Raw genomic sequence first — 20,638 nt, forward strand, 5'->3', positions numbered from 1 at the left:
TATAGGGGAGGCTGTCTCAAGGAGCATCAACTTTACATGTGTTGTAAGGTAAGGAAGAAGTATCTACATGAAGTACATTTCCAGACATCTATAGATTCTGTTTTCCCGATGAGGGAGACAGGCCATAGGGCCCAGTCGGTGGCTTAAGTTCCACCTGCCGTACTCTGCTGTCTCGCCACTCTGCTCCCCGCAAGGCTTTAGGTCCAGGCAGTTGGCAGATCAGGCAGTCCAAATAGCTGGACCTGGCATGTTTGGCTTATAACCCGTCAGACCAAGGCCACTGAGCACCGCTTCCAAAAATTTGGGAAGTGTACTTTTACAGCTGTACTCTTACAGCGCTTTGGTCCTTAGGCTTCAGCTCACCGTTAGAATCTCAGCGCTTGGTTTGAATAGAAATCTTTTTATCTACCAGATCAGTAGTTGCCAGGGGATCTGATTGTCCCATCAATTTCAATCGAGCGTAATTCAGTAGGAATTTAAAGTTTTTCTCCTTGAATGGATGTCTCGGTACTCTCTTTGGGAAATGAATTCTGTCATCTGGAAGCTCCCATTAACTCCTTCCTACCAGCCGCCATACCTTTGAATCAGAGAAGTTTGCAAGTACGGAAGAGGAAGCAAAAGCTTCAGGGGTCAGAAACTTTCTCTTCTATTAAGCCTAAATCCAGATAGTGTAAAAACATGCTAAGAATGGAGGAACTGGGACACTTATGGTTTCTGTGAAGAAGGAAAAAATCCAGTAGTTAAATTAGACCAGTTGACACCATGTAATTCACTGTTCTTAGATCCATACAGAATTGTAAGGCTATGCTGCTATTACACTTACATTTTTTAATTATTAAATTAAGATAACTTGCAAAGCATTTAAAAGTGTTTAACTTCTTGTTAATGACTGGAGGCCTTAAAAAATTTAAGTCTTTTGCATTGTATATTAGAAGTTTCTTTGGCTTGAAAGGGGTTTTTTTTGGTGGTAGAGAAAATTTTACATGAAATCTTATAATAAAAAAAACAAACTTACATGTAACCAAGTTGTCTGTTGACTATTACTGAGTCTTGTTCTCGGATCCTTCTTCTGTGTGCTCTGCTGATGTGAAAAGCTGGCTAACATGAAGCTAACAAAATTTGTTTGTTAGCTGCTCTAATGCATGAAATACTTTTCTTGATCTCTGTATGACAGCATTAATACAGCTATTCATTGAATTGCTTCCCGAAAAGCATTTTAGAAGTAAGAAACCTAACGCACTTCATATTTTGAATTTACATCGTAGATTTTGGAATGTAACAAACTTAGAGAAAAGAGTTAAATCTGGGTTGTTTTTTTTTAAAGGATTTGTTGTTGTTGCAATAGCTTTCCATCTTCAGTCCTTCAACGTGTATTTGTGTATTTAACTTAAAAAAACTGGTTTTTACCTTCTCCTATTATTGATTTACTGTCAAACACCTTGACAATTTTAAATGCTTGCTTTTACTGTCCCCTCTTTTTCTTGTCTAATAATGCTTATAGAGCAGACGTGGGATAAAAAATTGCATCTAGGTTTGTGGAAGTCTTGAGGGGGAGTGGAGTGTGTTTTCATGGGGGGATTGCTAAGGCAATTCTTTCTAGATTTGTTTTCATCTTCTTCCCCCAGAAGCTATTCGGTTATCTAAATAAACCAAAGGGATAGTAAATTTATGATGCTGTGTAATAAGTTTTTTCTGAAAAATTATTACAAGTTTTTAATGATGTGATGTTTCCTCTGTTTTTTTTTCATTTGCAGTTTGACTAGCTGTCACTTTGTCATACGTTGGCACCCTTAACTTTTAGCTTGGGAACCCACCTTGTTCTTTCCTGTTGGTGAATTGCTCAGAGTAAAAACAACATAAAATTCTATCAAATAAAAATTATCACTTCTGTTTTGCATAATAAAGTGTGCAAACCACACCAATAAACCAATTACAAGCCTCTGTCCACTCATTATTCCTGAGCCTGCATAATTCTGTATTGCAAAGGTACCGCATTAAAATAGGAATTGGAAGATATAAAACTTTTTATTTGTAGTGATCTGCAAATGGAAAAAAGTTACAAACCAGTCAAACAGCTGGTTTTGAGTGCAAAGGTATCGGTGGCCATTTATGCAGTGATCTGGGAATTACTCTTTTTTTCCCCCGGTGATTAAGAACTATGTTGCAAAGGTGCTTATTGCCTCCCCGGTAGCTTTACACCGACACTCTTTCACTATTGCAAATGCTGAGTAGATGCTTGAGTATCTTTGTTAGGATATTGAACTAAGTATCAGAATCTAATTAACTTACTGCTATCGGATGACTGTTATGATCAACTTGCTGTAGGAGATGTTTAATGTAATCCTTTGTCTGTGTCAGCTGTAGCTAATACTGCAATCATCGCCACTGAATTTTATATTTTTTTCCAATCACAAACTGCTGCAATGAGACAGCCTGCCAGAAAGTGAGGATGGCCTGGTGTGGCAGAAAACACCACTGATGCCCAAGTCCCAAGGCAGCCCTACCTGCTACCTCCCTAAAACTCTTACATTAGTACTTACAACCTCCCAGCTCACTGAATACAGCGGGATGGCATCCTGCTTTAGGAAATAGGCTTGGTTTTGGTCATCCTGATTTTTGCGACGTCAGGAAATCCGACCAGTGACCCAGGCTAAGTCTGCCAGAGAGACCGTTGTGGATTGCTTGGTCATTTGCTTGGAAATACTCTCTCCTGGGGCTGAAATCTTACCTCTAGGGAGTGGGTTCTTAATGGTGATGGGGAGATGGCCACGGGAAGGCAGTGGGACTGCTGAGGTGCAGCCCGGGTTCTTAATGGTGACGGGGAGATGGCCACAGGAAGGCAGTGGGACTGCTGAGGTGCAGCCTGCTGCTAGGGAGAGCAGTTCCCTAGTGCCAGCCTGGAAGGAAGCAAGGAATAGGTGTGGATTAGGAGAACTGTCCTCGTTCTCGCTTTACATGCATAAACTACCAGCTTAGGTATTTGTCTGTTTTTACGCTTTTAACTGAAGAAAGTCTTAAGTGACTAGAAATGCTTCCATATCCATCGCTTGCTTAAACTAGCCTATGACCATACCCGTCAGTGATGTTCTCCGCCAGCTGCAGCTCCCTCTAGTTAGCTCTAGCGTTATCAACAGCCTCCCTGGAGGAAGGTGCGTGCTTTCCTTATTGTGCTTCTCTAGCCTGGGTGAGGGCTGAGGAAATACACTGGGACAAGTTTTCCCCTGATAAGACTTCACGGAGAGATACTAAAGAAATGGAGAATCATATGTGGGGGATGAGTAGCAAGAGAGAGTAAGTTCAGCTGGTATGAGGGTCAGATATGCTACCGTGTTTAGGAGAGGACTTGAGCAGGAGATGAGGAGGAGTTCCAGGACTGTACTAAGGGCAGGTTTTCTACTTGATACGTGGGGGGGGATTAGATCCAAGAGCAAAAGTGTGGTGAGGAGACAAAAAGGTGGAGGAGCAAGAGGGGTTGTTGGCGAGAGAGTGCAGGAACCAGCTTTCCAGCAAAAGCCCTGAAGGCATCACGGCTGCTTCTGCCAGAGGGGAAGAAGGGGAGACATGCAAGAGGGTTTGTGCTTTACTCCTATGTCAGAAACAAAGGAGAGGAACTGAGGTATACCCACCGAGCTCGATGAGTTCGCTAGACATCCCTTCCATCGTGTGCTCGAGAGCATGGTTTTCATGGCCTGCCCAGCACGGCGTTCTCTGAGTCGGAAGCTGGAAGGATTCTGGCAGGTTTGCAGTGCTGACTGCTGACCCGCTCTGCAGAAACCTTTCTGAGGGCAGTCCAGAGTTTGGACTTTTATGAATGGCTTTCTCATTGACCTTAGGATGTTTCTGTGCACTGCAGTCGTAGGCTATTGTCAAATCACTTTTCCATGGATAAAAAGTTAAAAAATTTTGCTTTAGTAGTAATCAGATTAAAATTATGTTTTCCTCTTGCCATCTTTCTGTGCCTTTTTATTTGATTCTTGGATTAGGATTTTTTTTTTATTATTTTGTGTAATTACATAATGTGCATATTGTATATTTATATAGAGTATTATATAGATATTAATATTTTTAGATTTCAGTACGGATTGGTGTTCAAAATGTGGTTTCAGGGAAAATTTGCGCTGTCAAATTCTGCAGTGAGGATAATTATTTTTATGATCATAGCGGTGGCCAGAACAATACATGATGTATGTATCAATAATTGCCCAACATCACCATAAAGCTTCCAAATTAGTAAATACATTAAGACATCGTGAGGTCTTAGATATGTTTATATGTTAACTATTGTCTGAGGCATTTTTCTCATCTCTGGCCTTTTCACAAACTCATAAGGCTTCAGAAAACCTTGCAACAAAGAAGTGAGTTTTATTAGCCTTTTAAGAGGATGGGTACTTTTTTGTCCCCCCAATGACATTTGGTACGTTTGTCATTAAAGCAGCTTAATGTTATTTCACGTGTCTGTCTGGTTTTATGCTACTTGCAGCAGGAGATACATATTTTTAAAAATCAGAGGAATGTTTGATGACTTAGTACCATAGTACTTAGAAATACCTTAAAAACAGACTTCATAAAATCTATCGAAGCTTTCTGAAAAATCGTTTGATCCTAGGCTAAATTTTTAGAGAATTTTGATCTCTATCTATGAAGAAATAAGATGGATATTTTTAAAATGATCAAACAGATTCAAATAGTAGGGCATTTTATATAAATATAGACTCAGTAGTGATCCAATGTGAATTATATTAAACTCGGTGGGAAACCATCTATTAACCTTAGCAAGAATAGAATTAGAATTCCAGAAACTGAATCCTGCTTTAGGAGTCCTGTGTCAGGGGATTATTAAAATACCATCCTGATACTTTATGAATGAATTGGACAATTAGTAGTACTAATTAGTAGCAACGTCAGTTTGAAAGAACTACTTAGAGGAAGCGCAATGATGAATGTTTCTCGCCGGTGAAGGAGGCAGCCTTCAGCAGGCATCATGGTACGTGCTGCGTAGTGAAATGAAATTCCTTCGCTATGTAAATTTATTGTGAACTTTCCCAGCCTTTCCAGTTTCAGGCGGGATAACTGCTGTAGTACACACTGTCCAGGCTTTTCTGTAGCACCACAACATTTAACACCTTGTAAAGCGCTGTGGAGATACTAAGTAATGAAATCTGTGTGTATGACGACTTTGGTTATCATTTTACTGGGAGATTAACACCCTCTAGGCATAGAGGGATGATAGAAGCAAAGAATATGGAAAGTGTGAGTGCTACAGTGATGAAGTCGCTCACATCACTAAATAAGCAAAGAGTAAAATTCGACATTAAAACCATTGGCTCTGCAGTCAGTGGTGGTGAAAGCTATTCCCTGACCTTCCTTAAGGTAATTCCTCTTTAAAAAGCTTAGTGATGAGAGGATTGTGAAGCAACAATCTTTTTTTTTTTTTTCTTTCCTTTTTCTCTTAGTTTCTTTGAGTTTCCAATTATCTCATACCTGAGCAGTAACAACGAAAAAAATATTTATATGTGGCGGTGTTCGTGTACCTGGGTGGGTTGATTTCTTTCTATGTGAACTTCAGATGTACAACATAATATTTCAGATTTAGGAGAAAACAGATTTCTCTGACACCAGCATTGGTTGTAGCCTGAGTCCAGGCCAGAAGAAAATTGATGCAAAGAGTCTGTGCTGGACGCCAGTCATTGAGTCCTCCTCCTGTCAACTGCGGTGGCAGCATTTGGCCTACATGAGAGTTGAAAATAATCAAGATTTGCCAGTTACAGAGAATTGCGCCAAGAATTTTTAAATAAGAAATAACATAGTTTAGGAAAGTTTATGTTATTTTCTTTTTGGAGGATTTAATTTTAAACAATGGCATACTGTCATGTCTAAAAGAAGACATTTTATTACGTGATGATAAAGTATCATGAGACAAAAATATAAACTGTTGGTGTGCTTGCTGCATTAAATTTCTTCTTTCCTAATGAGTTTGAGGCTTTGGATAACAGTTTAATCTTAAAGACCAGGTATCCTTTTTTTCTGCTTCTTATGCTGTTGGTATATTTATTCAAATATTTGTACAGTGCTTCAGCTGCTTACGCCGTGTTCTTAGAGGAATGGAAAAGCTTACAATCTTGGTGTCAACACAAATATTTTTATATAAAATAATCTGAATCATAACTGGTGGGTTCAGTTAGGCCTTATCTGTGAAAGAAGAGTTCCAGCACGGTGTGGAAGCACACGAGCAGCTGGAGGGACAGCAGGAAAGCTGGGCAGGAGGAGAGACTGGTTCAGCTGTTTTCAGGGCAACATTTGTGCGTCCTCTGCCTCATCCATGTCAAGCATTAAAAAAAGAATGTACGTTAATGTAAAGAAAATGCATATAACGTTTGTAACTGGCCTTTAGGCAATTTGTAAATATGCTTTTGAGACTCTGTTTCTGCAAGTCGAATACATTACGAAGTGCAGGAGAGGCTAAAAGTCATAATCCAGGACTACTGACCCCGCTGTCAAATTCTCTTTATTAGTTTCTGATGTCAAGATGTGATGCAGCAAACAAATGAAGCTGTGTACAAATTCTTTCTTTTCATGTGTGGGAGAGAAAAGGGGACTGTATGCACTTGCTGATAGTAGAAACAACATCCCTATCAAAAGAAAAAAAATATTTTTTTTTGGTCTTAAAAACAAAAAAAGGTGTGTGACTATTGCCAAGTTTTGTGGTGGATCTTTCTGTCAGCGGATGACATCTGAGTTTGCAGTTGGTCTGGTGGGGACCCCTGGGCTGGGAAGACGATTGTTTCTCTCCCCTGTTGGGGTTATTTCATCAAATAATGTGTTCACTTTTGCGTATTTGTATTTTGTATGTTAAGGCTTCACATTAGCCATAGAAATCAAGAAGAAAATGGATTAACATCGTCCTCTCCTCATTAGGATGGCTCTTGTACTGATAGCTGGCTCTTACACACCTTTTGAAATACCACTGTGTTTCAGGTAGAGACAACCACAGGAAGAATTCAGTTATTTGTTAGTTTACAGTAGTAATGACTAAATAAATTTTTTTACTAGTTTGTTCTTTTGTACCTCTAACAACGTTTGTTTAGGAAAAAAAGGAGGGAAAACACAAATTGGTATTATACAGAACTAAAATTGTTTATCATCTCAGTTCTCATCAGCTTCACAGTTATCTCTATATTAAATTAAAGATCAGCGAAGGAGAAAAGCCGATTACATTTCCATTGTGAGCTAGAAAATAGAAGTGCGTGTACAACAGGTATGCAAAGTAGCTAATGGAAATAAATCACAAGTTTTTAAAATGCTGTGTTACAGATGAATGAAAACAGTTTTTAAATGATTCATTAATTTTTAATTCTAAGATGTTTTCACAAAACCAAAATAAATTGGAATGCACGATTATTTGAGAGAACCTTCAGTTTCCATACCTTACAGGTCCAAATCTCGAGTATTAACTTCATCAAAATATCAAGAACAAGGAAGCAGAAAACATACTACTGTTTAATGTACAAAATACAGGCAAATGCTTGCCATAGCAACCAGCAGTTAGGTGAGACGAGTGCCATGGTACATGGGCCTGCACTGTGCTTACCTTTTTATTACCCAGGGTTGTACATGAGAGTGATTGTCTTTATAGTCGGAAGCTGAGCTGTTTGTCAATTTGATTGTTTTCATTCAGTTTTTAAATTGCCGGGTGAAGATTGCATGTATGCTGTTTCTGAATAGAAGCGTGCACCTTTCCTGTCAAAACCAAGGCTTTTTATAAAATAGAAGTCTTTTCATGGTTGTAAGATACATTATTAGTACTTGTCACTTTCTTTATGAAAGTATCAGATATGCAGGATTTATAGGATTGAGACTATTGACTAAATTGATGGCTCTGATTTTCTCCTCTTTCAAATTACAACTCCATTTCTTTTTTTTTTTTTTTTCCTGTAACTGGAGATAAAAAAAAAGCTAGTATCCCTTCTTACATCTTCTCTGTTCAAAGCTACATCCACTCAAATGACACTGCTGCAAATCTGTGAAAAATACTTGTATGTTAGCCTTATAGCTATATATCACATACGTAAAACAAATATGTTAGTATGTTAGCCTTATAGCTATATATCACGTAAGTAAAACAAATGTGTTAGTATGTTAGCCTTACAGCTATAGCTAATTTTTAAATTAGCTTCTCTGAAAGACCTGCCTGTTGTTATTGTATTTCTTTTAGCTTTAATGTTTTTCACTTGGTATATTGTGTTGTTAGGCAGTTAAAATGTGTTTTTGAGATTTATTAACATGGCCAGCTTGTTGTCATACAAGAGAACAGTACGCTTGGAAAAGGCCATATGTTCATGCAAAGGTAGTCTTGGAAGGTAGGATATTTGCTTCTTGTTTTCTTACATCATCTGTTATGTTTTAACTTCATTTTCTCCAGATACCGTGTCTAGCAAATATACGGATAATATATGTGAATTCTAATCAGTAAGGAAGCAAGATTATTATTTCCAACAGCGTTATGATGACTTTAGTCAGGTACTCAAAACAGATTTTTTTAGACATGCCTACCTGCTCTTTGGTATAATAACAGTTAAAATTTAGAATTGGGATCATACGTTTTGAACGTGTAGACAGCTAAATATTACTTTTATTTAAACAATGAAATATACTGAGGTCCTCCTATGAAAACAGGAGATGAAAAGATATTTTCAATACTGCAGTACTCCAAAATAAAATAAATAGGCAAACATACTGAATTTACCCAAGCACTTTGGACTGGCATGAGCCAAATTCACCGCTGCTCTTTCCACTTAGAGTTACTCATTCCTGTCCATGTGCCACTCCTTCCTAAGCGTCTAGTCCAGCACAAGCATTCCTCCAGCCACAGAGATTAGGGAACCGATCTAGGTTAAGACTAATCCGGCAGAAATACACAAATCGGCTCCCTTATTTGATTCACCGGCCCAGCGTTAGCCTCTGCGGAGGAGAGGGAGCAGCACCGAACTGCAGTGCCTGGCCTGGAGCAGGAGGAGCCTTTCAGCAGAGGGGCTTGAGCTGTGCCCTCTAACCTGAGGAAGGGGCTACAACTCCGGGATTTCCTCCTCAAGAACAGTCCCAAGTTCCAGGAAAATGAAGAAGTAAGGAAAAAAATCTGGTGTCCCCATAGTTTTCAAGCTTTCTGCTGAGGAGCTAACAGAGCCCTGATTTAAGCCAGGTCTTCTGGATTGATCGAGGTTCCAGGTCTACGTTGGGGAAACCTAAAAATCCTGTGATCCCTGTAGTTACTCCAAGTATAATCATGCAAAGATATTTTCACCAACTCTTTATACTGGTTTTAAGAATAAAATTAAATACAAGGCTCTGGTTAGGCTGAGTTCATGATTCTCCATCACATGTTGAAGTCACAGAATTAGTTGTGTGTTTGTTTTAGGGGAAAAATCTACAAGGTGTTTTAGGGAAAAATGCCTACAAGTCTAAAAACTACTTTCAATGGTATTTAAGCTACTTTGGGTTTTTTATGTTAATTTATATATATGTGTGAGTGTATATATAGAGAGAGGTATGTATATAAATTAGATATAAATAGGCAAAACTGGGCATCTTTTTTACAATTTGAGTTCTCTGAAGTTTTATGGTAGATCTTCTCAAGAATATCTCATTAAAAGTCCTTTTATCCATTCTCCAGCTGTGTGGGCTCTATTTCTATAGCCTTAAATTCTGTAGAAGTGTAAAGCAGTGGAGGATATGGCCAGAGTTGGACCCTGCCCTTGGACAGTGGGGTATTCTTCTCATTTTGTGTTTATGGTCAATGAAGAAAGAGGAATCCTTCTAGAGGGCAGTTCAGAATACAGCTGTATTTAGGATCAGATGAGATTAATTTATTTTCAATCACACTTTGGACTCTACCTTTCTTCACTGACTACTGAGAGCGCCTAGGTAAACTCACCAGTTTTGTTCAAAGTTTGCTTTTCTGAATGCGCCCATCATTTTTGTGTGGTGAAGCAGTCTGTTAGAGAAGCCGTGCAGTCTACGTGAAGCGCAGGTATTGATAACTTGTCCTTCTGCAAATCTTGTTTTAGTACAACGTGTATTTTATTGCAGGAAGAAGAGGCTTTATCACAACAAAACAAGCAAAGAAACATAAAGTCTTGAAGACACAGCACTTCTCTAATTCTTTCCAAAAGTTCAGAGACCCACCAAAACCTGGTGGATTACCTCCACCAGTCTTCCTGATTTGAGGTAGGTGAATTCTCTCTTTGCCGCTCTTTCTCTTCCTGTCACGTATATATGGATACTAAATGCAGTGATTTCAAATTTTGAAATAATTTCTCCTATTTTCTTTGATGTGTCATGATTTCAAATTTTGAAATCATTTCTCCTATTTTCTTTGATGTGTCAGAAAATAATGGTGGGCTTCCAATAGGCTGGTGTTACAGGCAGTGTTGTTTATCTGGTGGTAATGCAGTGTCACCACTAGAAATTAATGATACCGTGTTTATTCTTAGTATTATGGAAGACAATGCACTTACTAAATATCATTTTGTGTGACTTCTCGACTTAATAAAATAAAAATAGCAATTATTGAAAACAAAATCAGACCAAATCAGACTGGATGCTTGTAAACAGGTCTCTAAGCTTTTGCCATTTTTTTCTAGCATGGAGCCCATGGCTCTAATTTGGAATATACGTTTTTGGAGGAGCGTTTTTCAGTTATGCTACAGGGTAAATGGGAAGAATAACCTGAGAAACAGCCGATAATAAAGTTGATTGGTTTAGAAGAAATAAATTTAAAACCTACCTGAAGAAAAAAAGAGAATTGGCTGACTGCCATTCTCTTTCACTAGTCATTTGTGACAGCGCACAATTGAAAAGTTATTGAGTTTGTTTCTGTTTCTGGAAGATCATTTTTTGGTATTTTTAATTTTTTTTATGAAAAGTAGAGTATCTTTAATTTTAGATGCATCAAATACCACAGTTGTAAGAATATTGTATGTATCTTAAGAGATTAGATGGGGACAGGATTTTTTTAATCTGTTAGCACAGACTTGTTATGTAAATAGAAAGCTCACAAAGCAAATGAGGCAGCACATGCACTGAAAAAACAGATGTCTCTTCCCTAGAAATACATTCACCATTAGATTCCTGCAACTTGGTGAGAACTCATTGGGAAGTTTATTGTTACGGATATGTATGCAATCGAAAAATAAACATATTGTAGTCACTGTGTAAGTCCTGTACTTATCTCTGAATGATAAAAATAGACTGGTCTTTCCACGCATGGTGCAGTGCTATTTAATAACAGCTAGGACAGTCTGTGACAATCACCTTCTTGCATTAAATAGCAGATGTCAGAAGTAGAAGTGCTTTTTTCAATGTCGAGTGTCCATTTTTTTAATTGAAAAAAAAATCCTTTGCAGTTTTTTTACAAACCCTTATTCTTAATTCTTCATCACAAAACCTGGTAGTTTCTGATAGGCAAAGAAAGATGGGAAGGCTGGTTAAAAGGAGAATGAGAACAAGGCTTTCAGGAGGGGAAAAGCAATGCAGAGCCTATTGAATTAGCCACAAAAATTCTCTTGGCTCGCATATAGGAGCCTTTTGATTATCACCGGTAGTCTATGCTTAGTATTTATAAAACTGTATTCTGTAGCTGGTCATCTGTCTCTGTGGTGCTAGTATTTTGATGCTAGTACGTTTGTAACTGGCATATGCATAATTAAGGTAATGTCTGGTTTTTCAGCAGAAACTTTAATTACATCTTTGCTTACACGTTTCCATTTCCGTATGCTCAGTATGGACAATTTTTATCATTACTTTATTGTTACTATTTTGTTTAGATATCATAAGTTAAAAATCAGGTTATTTATTTGAATTCATTTTAATAACGCTTTTCTGTAGATTTCTTGAGGCTTTTATTAGTAGCTTCTTTTACTGATACTTCAGTCTTTAGTACTGTCCACATGACCTAGTTATTTTAAGCCCTAGTATGACTTAGGTTTCCTTCTTGGGCTATTTCATCCATCTATTGAAATTGTTTCCAGTAAATTAGTTTTACAGTGTTTGCTGTGATTAGCATTATACGCTCAAGGGAAGTTCTTCATAAAAATGTCTCTTATCAATACTTTCAATGTGTTTAAACATTAATAAATAATTTCGTCTGAAGAATGTAATATCTATAGTGAAATTACGATCTAGAATATATTTGTATGCAAATTCTTTAATGGTAGGTTATATCATCTTTCTATTTGTTTTGTTACTGTAAAGATAAGCTATGTTGTGAAGCCATGGATTCTTATTTATCTATAATTTTATGATTAATCTACGTAAAATGTTCATTCTTTGAAATATTTCATGCAGCTTATATACAGCGGAAACAAACATTTCTGTCATTTCTACAATTGAAGAAGAAATTCTTATGTTTAAATTATGCCATTTATATGTCAGATTTTAAGACTTAGAATTTCTGGGGTAATTTAGAAAACATTGGCATTCAGTTTCTTGATAAGCTGAAGCTAGTAGCTAAAGCCCATTCGTAAGAGCCCGACCTTGCGAGTCCTGTGGATGCTTCACAGGAGAGAGTTCAGCGTGTCTCAAACTCCATGAGATTTGTATCGTTCTCCTTTCATGGTGCGTCTGACTTCGTTGCGAGTAACCTTTACTGCAGCTCTGTCCATTGAATACCCCAATTCTTCACCTGCTAAAATGCAGTATTTTTTTCAGTCATATATATTCAGTGTTTAGAGCCCTATGACTCCTTGCATTTATAAACTCACAGTTTTGTTTGTTCGACAAAGTTGCTTAACCCTTTCAACTAAGGGGAAGAGGCTTTATTTTACTAATAACAATAATATTCATTTTGTTGTTATGTATGGGGTGGGTTTTTTTTATTTTAATCATATTAATAATACCTATGGACTGGATGTACCTTGTTAGTATTCTAGATACAGAAAAACATTCAGTATTAAGAACAGGTAAGCCCTGTAATGTTCAGAAGCATTAAACATATAGTGCTTAAACATGGAAGCTGTCCAGTGGCCCAGTCTTTGAGACAATCTAAACGTATATTCATAATTTTATAGGGGCGTAATTTTCAAAGTGATACTGGTTTTTAGCAAATTAATAATTTTTCTTCTATGTAGTTTGCATATGAAAAAAACTGTTTGCTGAAAGGCTCTACTGGGTCGGTAAATGCAGTCTGAAACAACCAAGACTCTTTGGTACCCATTTTTACAAAATGCTGTGCCCCAGTTTTGCCCTTAAATTGGGAAGATGCTGATCAACTGATAACTCCGTTAAATTACTGGTACTAGTAAAGGCAATGAAAGCCAAACAGCAGATCATCACGAAGAGAGCAAAAAGGTTTTGCTTATAAACTTAACTAAGATATTTTAACAATCATAGTAAATACTGTATTTGGTACTTGCAGCCAATGTACTTTATGTGACTTAGGTGCCTATACCCTGTTTGGCTTATCTGAAATTTTTCATTCACATTTTGTATCAACGGGTTTTCTGTTAGGGGAGAAGGTTTTTCAACAACAACCAAGACCTTTACTATGATGACAAATGGCTTTAAAAGAGATTCCAAATATGTGATCTGTAAATCGGAACAAATTCATTAGATTTTCTGTAGGATTCAAAAAGCATTGATTGGCTATGTTGCATCTATTTTAATCGAGGATTTATTTCTTTAAAAAAAAAAACTAAAATCCCCAATAATTCTGAATTTGTTAAATGTGTATTTCTAATCCCTAACTGTGCCCTTACTGAGTCCTCAGGCTTTCAGGTATAATGGTTTAAAGGCCTACATTAACTCTTTTGGATATGCCTTTAACCTAATGAGCTCCAATCCATTTCACCTCTAAAAGAACTAATTAATTGACTTAAAGTCCTGCAAAGACTGTTAACTCCTTTCAGTGTCAGAGAAATTGAAACTGGCACAATCGAAGCCTAACTAACTCTGAGCCAGTGGAGGACTGCAGGTACATTTTGGTGGCGATTCTGAAGGAAATGGCTCAGTAACAGGCAGATGTTATGGAATAACCCAGGTTCTGTTTCAGGTGGGGGTTCACCAGTATCTGTGTACCTGTGCAACAACTAATTTAATAGATCATCTACCGTACTGGTGAACCTTTTACATAACCAAGGCCATTTGCAGTATCGTAACTCTTGAAAGCCTAGACTTCTTGCCTTTGTAGTTGAAGGTTTTTAGCATGCATCAGTACAACTCAAGTTGTCTGAAGAAGTGACCTTTTTTGTATGCATACTAGTTCCATCATAAAAATCCATATACTCATTTTTATAGAAATCTGCTCACTCTTCTGGACAGTGAACCACCATAATGTAGTAAAAGGTATCTTTTTTTTTATCAGTTCCAGTCAGAGCCATCCTACCCTTCTTTAAAAGCAAATATTATTACAGTTTATACTACAAAGTAATTGGATAAGGGCTTACAAAGCAATCAAGAAAAGTGAAATAAAAACATTTGGCTCATTCTTTAATTTAAATAATGCAACTGTCTCAACAGATGTAACGTGGGGTGCAAGAGTTCCTCAGATGAGGGGTGTAGTAAGACAAGGAGCCAGCCTCAATGGACATAGCCCATTATCGAGATCTAAACAGGAGACTGTCTAAAGCAAAGCTGAAAGTGCGTCAACAATTTTAAGAAGCCTAAAGATCCCCAAGGTAACTAGAAGCAAGACCATGAGGAGTAATGTAGGTAAGTATTCAAAAGTAAATCAATGCATTTATTAAGCTGAGAAACTTTTGATTTTATTTTGATAGTTTTATGCTGTGGTAGTAAAGTTTGTTACAAAATGTATTTCAAGTAGGATAATACAAAAGATTTGAGCCAATGTTAAAAAAAATTAGAAGAACAGCAGACATCTTCAACATTTAATGGTGCTGAAGTAGAAAAGTAAACAATTTAGCAATTCATATCTGTGTACAAGATAGACAGTGCACCCATATGTGGACCTTTTTAATAACAGAACAAAGAAGAAAAAAGCATCCTTGACCTAGATTTAACAGATTGTATTGAAACAGCATTTGAAGCACAGTATTTTAATGGTAAGAAAATTACCGTTTTGTGACAGTGTGATTCATATGGAATATTAGTCATAATTGGTAGTAATATATTTTGACATAATTAAACAATAGAACTCCAGTTATCTGTATCAGAAAATATGCAGCACCATTCTTGACCTACATTATATTGTAGTAGCAAAGCGTAGCTGCCTTGCCCTGAGATGAAGCCAGAACTTTACAGTAAAATGTTAAAATGAAATGCTCTTATTCTTATACATTTTCATAATCAAAATATAAGGTTATACCATGTCAACAACCAGCAGATGGAGAAAAAGAATGTCCTAGGAAGCTCAAAGAACACACTAGGAAACTGAGCTATAAATACCAGGCTAATTCCATAGCTTTAAGATTTCTCCAAAGCTTTTTTAAATCCCTCCAGAAAAGACTGAAGAGATCCCTAATCTGAAGTGCCCCAGTTGAAGAAATGTGTACGTTTTTATTTTTAAATAAAATTATGTCAATCTACAATAGATTGTTTGGACATCTTAATGAGTCAATGTAGTGTCTTTACTGTATTTGTTGCATCAAAATAAGGTTTTTAAACACATTGGTACATTTTCATTCTTATCAGTACTTTCTTCTTCAGAGAAAATACAGAATTCTGTCTGATCACCTCTGAACCGATGTGTATAGTATTCCCACAGAATACTTGATGTTCGCAACTCATTTTGAATCTCTATTTTTTAGAGAGCTGTCCCTTTCAGTAGAGAGAGCTAACAGAAGAGCAATCTTCTTTGGTAGGATTTTATGAAAATTTGGAAGATCTTGTGATATTTTTTTCCTTTGCATTTGTAAATTGTACCTATGGAAACCAATGTTGTGGCTATATTTTAAAATATTTGTTTTTCTGGCTTCCATACTTAATAGTCTAAATTCTTGAAAGCAGGCTTTGAGATTTCATGGCGTTCCAAGGAGGATGTTATTCTCATGTTGTAATTGAATTTGGTGAATCTGCGATGTGAACAGGTTCTAAGACAAGTGTCTGTAAGAAAACCTGGTTTGTGAGATAAGCGAATTGTTGAGTGTGTAAGTGAAGGGATTCTTTTGTCCATAATGTTGGATGAAAAGTTGATACGCTTGTATTACTGAAGCACTGTGTAATGTTTCCTGTTGAAGTTAGCAAAACCAGTAGCTGGGGATGTCATGAGACAGAACTATCACGTAACAGTAGAGTGATACCGGTTGGAAGGGATATCTGGAGGTCACACAGAACGGCTGTGGTTGGAAGGGACCTCTGGAGGTCATCTTGTCCAATTCCCCTGGTCAAGCAAGGTCACCTAGAGCAGGTTGCCCAGGATCATGTCAAGACAGTTTTTGAATATGTCCATGGATGGAGACTCCACCAGCTCTCTGGGCAACCTATGCTAGTGCTCCGTCACCCTCACGGTAAAAAAGTGTTTCCTGATGTTCAGACGGAACCTCCTGTGTTTCAGTCTGTGCCCGTTACCTCTTGTCCTGTTACTGGACACCACTGAAAAGAGCCTAGCCCCATCTTCTTTGCCCCCTTCTTTCAGGTATTCATACGCATTGAGAAGATCCCCCCAGAGCCTTAATTTTCCTAATATGTATTCAAAACTTTCCATGTTGCACGTGTCTGCTGCTTGTCCTTTAACTGTGGGTGTCGGAGGAGATTCTGGCTCCATCTTCTCCTTAACCACAAGTTAGCTAGTTGAAGACATGTTGTTGTTTAACCCGGCAGGCAGCTAAACGCCACACAGCCGTTCACTCACTCCCCCCCCCCCGGGTGGGTTGGGGGAGGAAATCGGGGGGGGGAGTAAAATTCGTGGGTTGAGATAAAGACAGTTTAATAGGACAGAAAAGGGAGAGAAAATAATGATAATAATGATAAAAGAACATACAAAGTAGGTGATGCACAATGCAATTGCTACAAAGTAGGGATGCACAATGCAATTGCTCACCACCCGCCAACCGATGCCCAGCCAGTTCCTGAGCAGCGGTCCCCCCGCAGCTTTCCCCCAGTTTATATACTGAGCATGACGTCCTATGGTATGGAACATCCCTTTGGGGAGTCAGTAAGATCTCCCCTAAACCTTCTTTTCTTGAGTTTCTCCTTCCATAAGGATCTCTTCACTCCTTAAAAATGTTTCTTACTTTCTGCACTCATGTTTTGCTTGAGAATCATAGAGTCGTAGAATCATTCAGGTTGGAAAAGACCTTTAAGATCATCAAGTCCAACCGTTAACCTAGCACTGCCAAGTCCACCACTAAACCATGTCCCGAAGTACCACATCTACACATCTTTTAAATACGTCCAGGGATGGTGACTCCACCACTTCCCTGGGCAGCCTGTTCCAATGCTTGACAACCCTTACAGTGAAGAAATTTTTCCTAATATCCAATCTAAAACCTCCCCTGGTGCATGTTTCCTCTTGTCCTGTCGCTTGTTACTTGGGAGAAGAGACCAACCCCCACCTCGCTACAACCTCCTTTCAGGGAGTTGTAGAGAGCGATGAGGTCTCCCCTCAGCCTCCTTTTCTCCAGGCTAAACAACCCCAGTTCCCTCAGCCGCTCCTCATCAGACTTGTTCTCCAGACCCCTCACCAGCCTCGTTGCCCTTCTCTGGACACGCTCCAGCACCTCGACGTCCTTCTTGTAGTGAGGGGCCCAAAACTGAACACAGTGGTCGAGGTGCGGCCTCACCAGTGCCAAAAATGCATTAAAAAATCATACCTTTTTCAGAAACTTCTGAGTTTCCATTGCATGTTACTTCTACAAGAGGAAGAAAACTGGAGAGCCGGGGCGGGAAATCACAAATCTTCATTCGTAGAGCACTGGAAATTTTTTCAGCGTGTATAGTACCAATGTCTGACACAAGACTCGGTATGTGTTCACCGTCAGTGAGACCTTAGGTAGAATGTACTTTGCGGTACTGGACACTGGCTTTTAAAGAAAATTTGTATTAGCCAGAAGAAGACAAAGCAGAGCAACAAGCTAGTGACAGATTTAGAAAGCAGGACTGTTAAAGAACAGCTGAAAGGATTGGGATTGTTTATTCTAGGAAAAAAGAGAACACCGTAGGATGGGCATAAGGCTTTAAAAAGATAAGAGGTTTTTATAAAAGCAATGGTGGCAGTTGCTCTGTAGATTTAAAAAAGAAAGAAAAGCAAGTTCAATTTGCACAAAGGATAATTTAGGATAGATGTAAAGAGAAAGCAGTCCAAGCTTTTTTGTTTTACCTCATATCTGACTGCAAATATGGATGAAAAACTGGGATATTTTACCTATAACTGTCATGAAAACTATGATAGGAAATTTTTAAAAATGCATAAAGAAGCAGCTTTCAGAGACGATCTTGGTAATTTTGACCTTCCGCCAGTGGCAGTGGGCTGAGCAGATTGCTCTCCTGAGATCCCTCTTCAGATCCTCAGTTTCTGTAATTCTGTCAATTTAATTGCGGGATTAGCTTTGGTTTGTTTCCCTGCAAACTTTTTCTATTACTGATAATATACTTCGGTTTAAGATATGTGGTTTTAAAGGTCTTTATGTGCAGCAGTTTTCATTACAAAAAAACTCAACCAAAGGACCTTTTTTCTTAAATAAAATGCTTTGAAATACAAAGACCCTTTTTTCTTAAATAAAATGCTTTGAAATGCTTTGCAAAGCTCTTATTTAAAATGGAGTGAAATTCAGGTTCAGCAACCTTTGGAAGTTTGCCACTGATTTCCTTGAATTCAGATTTCCGTTGAGACGGTAGGCTGAAGTGTAGCATAAGAAATAAATACACGCAAAACAAACGTGGGAAGCTATCGTACCTGTCTGTAGCTTGAATTCATGTTTCTTAGATTTTTATGCCAAGAGTTTATGGCATTTGTTCGTGACACTAATGGCTTTGTTTATGGAGGGTTTTTTGTGACAGAATATATTTGTGTTACTAAATGAATTTCTTTTGATCAAGCTTTAAATATGTTGCGATGAAGAGCTGACTAACTGATTCTTTGCCTACATTTTTCCCAATAGCTCCCTTTTTGGAGCATGGTGCCAGAACATGCTAAATATCTGTGTTACATCCCTACAGTCTGCATTTCCAGAGACATGTTTCAAGCCTATTCAGAGAATAAAGGACTGTTTGAGTTTTAAGTTAGTATCTGGCACAATACATTGTCCTTCGATTGGCATGAAGTAGTGCATTTTCTAGGTTTTCATCTTTTTTTGAGCTTTGTTCTTAAACTCTTGGGTGTACTGCATCCTTAAAGGGACACATGGTTTTAATTTCTGGGTGCCTGTGGTCCTTACTCTCATTTTTCTTTTCTCTGGTTTGACGAGCTGGTGGAATTCTCTTATACTTGTCAAGCTTGAATGTGATTCACCCTTTTGTTTAGTTCCTTCTGAAGAGAATCAAACCTTTTTTTCTAGCTTAGCATATGTGAATTCTATTGCACATGCAGTGAAATCAGGTTTTATAGTGCATCAAGTGAGCAAAGCCATGGATACCTGGCAGGACAGAGTTGAGCATCATTACCAGGTACCATCTTGCTCTACATTAAACCTAACGATGTCGTGTTTGGATGGCAAAACACCTCCAAGGAAAGTTTCACAACCCCTGTACTGAAGTGGAGAATAGATTGCTTTTTATTATCATAAAAACAAATGTTTCATTTTCTAGGAGCCAGACTGCAGTCTTCACAGTTTATTGGACAACGAAATTTATCCTTATTAAGGTGTCAGTGTGAATACGTCTGATAATTGTTATATAAAAATTCAAGCCAAAAATACACAGACGCTAACGTTTAGGTACTTTGCTCATTTTAGTAGGGTAAAAATACCCTGGCTTTCTTAAAAGTAAATCTCTGAGTGAAGGCGATGGGACGGCCAGACAGGAAAGAGGTTTTTCACTCATGAAGCACAAAATTGTATATGAAACTAGTGGCGTGTGTACAGTTGAGAACTTTACCATCTTTGTTGCCAGAATCCAGATTAAACTTTAGTAGAGTAGATTTTTTAAAAAGAAGTTGTACATTAGCATTTTCTTAAATATTAGATTATTTTTTTCTGTGTTCATGACGTTTTATGGAAATGAAGTGTGTACAAAGTATGACGTGGAAACAGTTATTTCAGTTTCAAAGGAGGAATAATATTCTAAGAAACCTCTCTGATTAAGTGTTTATAAATATGAAGAAATAATTAAGAATCATTTAATATTGAAATCTTAACCTCATAAGTGGACTGTATTGCTTGCTATTGCTTATCTTCTGTTTCAACTGATTCTTTATTTTTCAGCTTGGAATGAACAAGATGAACATATCCACCTTCAGTCTAATGCTTAATGAGGAAAAAGGTCAGGCTTTTTTTTTTTTTTTTTTTTTTAATCCTGTGGCCTACTGTTAATTAGTATATTAAAAAGTACTTTATATTTGCATTACTTATTTCATAGATCTTAAATAACAAACCAAATGTGATGTTTTAATAAGAGGGTGAGAAAGAGTATTTTTAAATCGAATGGTATATTCATCTGTTAATTAATATTAAAAAGTACTTTATATTTGCATTACTTATTTCATAGATCTTAAATAACAAACCAAATGTGATGTTTTAATAAGAGGGTGAGAAAG

General features: G+C 37.6%; 1 protein-coding gene across 3 annotated transcripts in view; it reads left to right on the top strand.

Annotated features, from left to right (window-relative positions):
• Window positions 1-20,638, top strand: part of MBD5 (methyl-CpG binding domain protein 5) — a 95,386-nt gene that overhangs the window by 18,528 nt on the left and 56,220 nt on the right. For all 3 annotated transcript variants that reach the window (XM_009285293.2, XM_019473620.1, XM_019473621.1), the window contains exons 2-4: window positions 10,084-10,221; window positions 14,509-14,700; window positions 20,307-20,364. The gene's annotated coding sequence lies outside the window, so the exon portion shown is untranslated. The remainder of the gene's footprint in view (window positions 1-10,083; window positions 10,222-14,508; window positions 14,701-20,306; window positions 20,365-20,638) is intronic.

This window comes from Aptenodytes forsteri, unplaced genomic scaffold (genome assembly GCF_000699145.1).
Source record: "Aptenodytes forsteri isolate BGI_AS27 unplaced genomic scaffold, ASM69914v1 Scaffold380, whole genome shotgun sequence".
In the NCBI taxonomy this organism is placed as follows: domain Eukaryota; kingdom Metazoa; phylum Chordata; class Aves; order Sphenisciformes; family Spheniscidae; genus Aptenodytes; species Aptenodytes forsteri.